Below are 5,928 nucleotides of genomic sequence, written 5' to 3'. Positions count from 1 at the left end.
AGTGGAAAATCCGCTAAGTTGGCAACACTGGTAATGCCCGAGATTGAAATGAAGGCAGAAAATAATGAAAGAAAGAGGGCCTGATCTTTTTGTGCAATCAGCAGAGCGTGAAAATTTTTACCATATGGGCAGTGTGTGTTATACCAAGCAGGTATAATGTAGAAAGTCGTTACAAAACAAAACATGCTTGAGATGAAGGGGATGATCGAATTAAAATGGTTGAAGATCTGAAGACACATTTTAAAGACGTAAGTATAATTTAACTATTATTACCTAAATGTCAGCCTCCGTAGCGTAACCATTAGCATTATTAGCTGCCGTCCTCGGGTGGGGGGTGGGGGTGGGGGGCGTATTCGATTCCCCGTACCGCCAGATATTTATGAATGGCAGTAGGGCTGGCATTTGGTTGAAATTGTACATGCACCTCACCTCCATTTGAGCTGTGCTTGAAAAGAGCTGCAGCACCTCAAGGATGAAGACACCAGTTTACACTGTGGAGTTCTCGCGGGAATGTTCAGCAACGTGACTTCCATTTCTGTAACCACACTGAAAATATTGTTTCTGACGATAAACTGAGATGACGGAGGCATATTTTTGATCACCTCGTACATAGACATGAAGAAGTGGTAGAGAGGATCACTTGGAGCGCTTGTTTGTACCAACAGACTTTTCCTTTCTTCGGATCTCGACTTTCTTCGTTCTTCATGTTGTTCCATGCTTCGTTTGAGTAAGCTAGTAACAGTGTCTTTCTTCACTTTCTTGGCAGATGACGGACCTTGTGTTGGAGGTGAAATATCACGAACTGCCTCTGATTGAGATTCGTCCCGAGCACTTCTGATTCCCTGCTGCACGTTCAATGACTCCTCACGTTCTTCGACTACATCAGTTGGACTATCGATGTCACAACTTTGCGAAGAGGTATCATTATCGTCAATGTATTCATTTAGGTTCCCTTCTCGTGTTTTATTGGCCATATATGGTTGTAGAAATCCCATCTGTTTTTGAAATTTCCACTGTTTAACAGATTCAGCCGGTGCTCCACTTTTCATGTGTTTTTGCTGTCTTCTGAGAGCATCTCTCAGCGAATGTCTCAGTTTTTCCCATATCGCCTTCGCTTCAGCACCTGCAACAATGGTGCCAAAAGAGCATTTAGATATGTAAAAATATTTACTTTTTAAGTAAATGCATGAACAAATACAGCCATAAAACAATAATTCCCTACTATTTAATTTTTTCTTGTATGTTTTAGGTATTTGGCTACAGGAAACACATACAGAACTATTGCCTACAGCTACAGAATGGGGGAACGAACGGTCTCTAACATCGTGCTGGAAATATCTCAAGCTGTATGGAAAGTAATGCAACCATTATTTTTGCCGGAACCCGCAAAAGAACAGTGGGAATCAATCGCATCTGGTTTCGAACAAAGATGGCAGTTCCCGCATTGCATTGGCGCCATTGATGGGAAACACGTTGTGATAAGAAAACCCGGGAAAACTGGATCCTCTTATTTCAATTATAAACACACTTTCTCCATCGTGCTAATGGCTACCGTGGACTCAAACTATAAATTCATTACTATTGATGTAGGGTCACAAGGGAGGTTCAGTGATGGAAGCATTTTTAACACAAGCGTTGTGGCAAAAAAATGATAAAACGCACATTACATCTTCCGTCACCTGCAGTACTACATCCAATACAGGATCCGATGCCTTTCGTGTTTGTAGGGGATGAGGCGTTCCCTTTACGGAGAATTTGATGCGACCTTATCCGAAACGAAGCGTTACTGACAATTACGAAAACAAAGTGTTCAACTATAGACTGTCAAGAGCACGCCAAACGGTAGAATGCAGTTTTGGTATACTTGCTTCACGTTTTCGAGTTTTTCGAGCACCATGTGAAATTAAAGTAGATAGTGTTGTCAATGTTGTGAAGGCAGCTTGTGTGTTGCACAACTATTTAAGGAATTATGCTGCTGAAATAAGTACAGGCGACACTATAGAGGATATGCCAAATGATCAAATGGGACCATTGTTACAAACAAATGTAACACGAAGTTCACAGAAAGCTTTTACAACTCGACAGAACTTTACTACATACTTCAACACTACAGGAATGGTTCCTTGGCAGAGGGAAAGTGTTTCAAAAGGAAAGTACTGAAGAATTAAGAATTTGCGTACAGTTACATTGCGAACTCTGTAGAAAGTTTATCCCCAAGTAATGCGATTCTTGTGGAAATAAAGGATAACAGCTTCAGTAGGAACATTCTGTTTTTAAGTCGGCCATCGCTGAGTGTTTTTGAAATACTTCACTACAACTGAGACTGCAAGGGGTGTTGGGAAGAACAGCTGACTTATTGCGTTCCCTGTGCTTGAATGAGTCATTTACGGTTAGTGACGAATGAGTTATGAAAGACTTTTAATTTTGCCTTCAATTTCATACTTGATATGAACATGTGGGTGAAAGATGGATGATGTTGTAACTAATTAAGTGAATGCCTGCACTTCTCGGGTTAACTCGTGGTAGTCTTATAGTGTTTATCAAGAATGTACATTTCACTTAAAATTATATCTTTAGTTACAGTTTAAACTAGTTTAAATTACCTACAGTACATGGACATAGAATTAAGTGTACTGAGGCAGTACAATTTAGTATGTATGATATGGTTTGTCATAACTGCAGGCCTCATAGCCTGAGCGACTCTATATAAAAGAAATTAATAATAATAATAATAATAATAATAATAATAATAATAATAATAATAATAATAATAATAATAATAATAATAATAATAATAATATTTTACCGAGCAAATGGCCGCGTGGTTTGGATAACGTTGGCAGCCTGCATTCGGGAGATAGTGCATTCGAAACCCACTATCGGCAGCCCTGAAAATGGTTTTCCGTGTTTTCCCATTTTCACACCAGGCAAATGCTGGGGCTGTACATTAAATAAAGCCACGGCTGCTTCCTTCCCTCTCCTATCCCTTTCCTATCTCATCGTCGCCATATGACCTATCTGTGTCGGTGCGACGTAAAGCAACTTGTAAAAAGAAAATAATAATACTCGTAATTACTTCCTTCTCTCATACCCCCTCAACATAACTTCGTCACATTATTTGTTATTTATTTTTCTCACTAAAACTCACTTTTTGTGTATGGAAATAAGTTGTTTTCAATTTGTATATCTCAGTTTAGCCATTAAAAAATTGTATTTGTCACATGAGTTTATTTTTGGAATTTCTTATTTGAAAAACAATTATTTTTGCATTCATCAATAGATAAAACATTTAACTGCAATAAATTGGTATTTTTTGCTTTATATTGTACATTATTTGTTCCTCAAAACACAATATAATGGTGGTTCAGACAACAAGATACATTTAATACGATTTTTAAAAAAGAATTCCTGGTTTAGCAACGGGAGTTTTAATAACCACCAGATGAAAGGTTAACAAAGAGTCCCGCTGTGGATGGGGGTGGTAGAATAACACCCATGGTATACCCTACCTGTCTTAAGAGGTGAATAAAGGGGACCCCAGGGGCTCTGAAATTGAGAGGGTGGGTTGGCGACCATGGGACCCTTAGCTGAGTCCTGGAATTGCATTGCTTCAACTTACTTGTGTCAGGCTATTCACTTTTATCTATTATATCTGACCTCCCTTGGTCAAGTCTTGTTCTTTTCCGACCCCGACGGTATTCTAGCACTCGAAGCCTAGGGAGTCTTTCGTTTTCACGCCCTTGGCCAATACCTTCATTCTTTGAAGTGTTGGGTCCCTTCCATTTTTTTCCTTCTGATTAATGTTATATAGAGGATGGTTGTCTAGTTGTACTTTCTCGTAAAACAATAATCACCACCACCATCACCACCGGTTAACAAAGAATTACAATGCTACTTACCACTCCGTATGGCGGTTTCCTTGGCCACTTCCTCTCACTTCTCTGCCTTCAGCTTCGTTTTCAAGTAATCTTCGTGGCTTGTATCATACAGGACTTCGCGAACACGCACGGCTTCAATTAGTTTCTCTTCCATTTCGAACTACAAAACACAATATGAACAACCAAAATCCCCGTGAGACTTGCAGGAAACTGCGGAAGAGAGACTGCGGTCCGCAGGGTCACCACGGGCAGGAACTGCGTCACGTCACCCTGCGCCGTAACATGCGCGGGTCCAGTCAGTTCTGTGGTTCGCAGAAACTCACCGTGAGTCACCCTGCGTCACGTCACGGACCTGCGTCTCATTTTGCGGCCGGCCTTACTGTAGACACCCAGGATGTTATCTTACCGCTCCCATCTACAGGGGGCAAGACCTCTGAAACGTCATCGTGTGATGCAATAATGCTGTCTTCTTTGTGTACTAAAATAGCCGGGCCGCGCGGCTAATAATTAACATCATGTGAGGCGTAATTTGATTCGTCTCAATAAGTTCTAAGAGTATAGGGCAAAAAAATAAACAGTGAACATTTGATGACATTACGGTTTGAAGAACTGTAATACATATATTCTTTCGCAAAATGTCATGACATATTTTACCCTCTGAAGTCTCTGTGGACAATAAATCTTTACAATGATCAAAATCACGTTCGAGAAGATACAGTGCCTTGTCATAATTCCATAATGTCCAAAGTCACCATTGCCGAGCGTCTTAAAGTTGAAGCGGCCGAACGTCGTTGAGCTCAATCCGAGCATATCTTCTACCCCAGTGATGGAAAAAATTCGAACCCATACTAATTGGATATGTTTTGACAGTAGCTACCCCGTGGTTCAAATTCTACATTCAAACTTGCGGTCGTGACCCCAGCACAGCTCCGTTCTAAGTTCTACGTCACGCTGACAAAGGTCTCACGGCAATGATGGGTTGGAATAGGACAAGGCTAAGACTGGCAAGTAAGTGATCGTGGCCTAATTAACGTATAGCCACAACGATTTATTGGTGTGAAAAGGGGAAACTACGGAAAACCATCGTTAGCGCTGTCTATAGTGGGGGTTCTAACCCACCATCTCCTGAATGCAAGGTAACAGATACATGGCCGGAACCGCGTAGCCTAAGCACTCGGATCTTTATTTTTATTTTTAAGTCTCTCATAAAGCATTTCAAGACAGACGTCAAAGTTTTACATTAAGCATATTTCTAAGGTATAGGCGATCTAACGTTGGTCCCTCCAACGAGGAAGTAAAGATCAGCGGTTGTAGTACACGCTACAGTGACACTGTCTGTACAGTCACTGTAGTTCACACTTATCCGCAAAGCTCATCACAAATAAGTCCATAGTTCCCGATTATGCTACAATATCAATCCGTGAAAGTTTGGCCTTTCCTCCGAAATTACTGGAAGACTAAGTTACCTAAATGCTGCTGTTTATTCTCCTCTTAGGCTTGGCCTCGTACTTTGCCATAAATTAAACTCTGGCATGCGCTCTAATAAACCGATATAAGGGAGGAGTGAACCAAACTGCTTTTCTTTCGCGAAAGCCACAGGCACTTTACAAATGACTCTTTAGCATTCTGGATATCTGGAGCAGGGAATTATGGTGGAGTAATGGATCGCCCGAGCTTTTTAGTGGAGCTACCAAGAACAGGATTTATGGTGTTCATAAGGCAGCGGCCCACGTCACTACCCCAACCATGATGCGCAATTTGTCTGTGTTGTGAAACTCACCGGCGGTACGAGAGAGTCCCCGGAACTGGGTTAGTCTCTTCATTTCAGCGAGATATAATAGGGTATTAGCGTTCCATCAAGAGAATCTAGCCAGCATGATAGGATAAATTTCAGTCTAATTTTTTTAAAAAATTATTTGTTTTAGATCCCACCCACAACTGCGATGATGGGATAAGAAAAGGTTAGGACTGGAAAGAAAGTGACCTCTTCTCTTCTCTTCTCTTCTCTTCTCTTCTCTTCTCTTCTCTTCTCTTCTCTTCTATTCTCTTC

General features: G+C 40.9%; 2 pseudogenes; one reads left to right on the top strand and one right to left on the bottom strand.

Moving 5' to 3' along the window:
* Positions 1-425: 425 nt before the first annotated feature.
* Positions 426-4,032, bottom strand: LOC136866743 (uncharacterized; annotated as a pseudogene).
* Positions 1,245-2,160, top strand: LOC136865886 (uncharacterized; annotated as a pseudogene).
* Positions 4,033-5,928: the final 1,896 nt, after the last annotated feature.

The sequence above is a fragment of the Anabrus simplex genome, chromosome 3 (genome assembly GCF_040414725.1).
Source record: "Anabrus simplex isolate iqAnaSimp1 chromosome 3, ASM4041472v1, whole genome shotgun sequence".
In the NCBI taxonomy this organism is placed as follows: Eukaryota; Metazoa; Arthropoda; class Insecta; order Orthoptera; family Tettigoniidae; genus Anabrus; species Anabrus simplex.
Note: the sequence above shows the minus strand (reverse complement) of the source record. Positions and strands in the feature narration are given on the sequence as shown.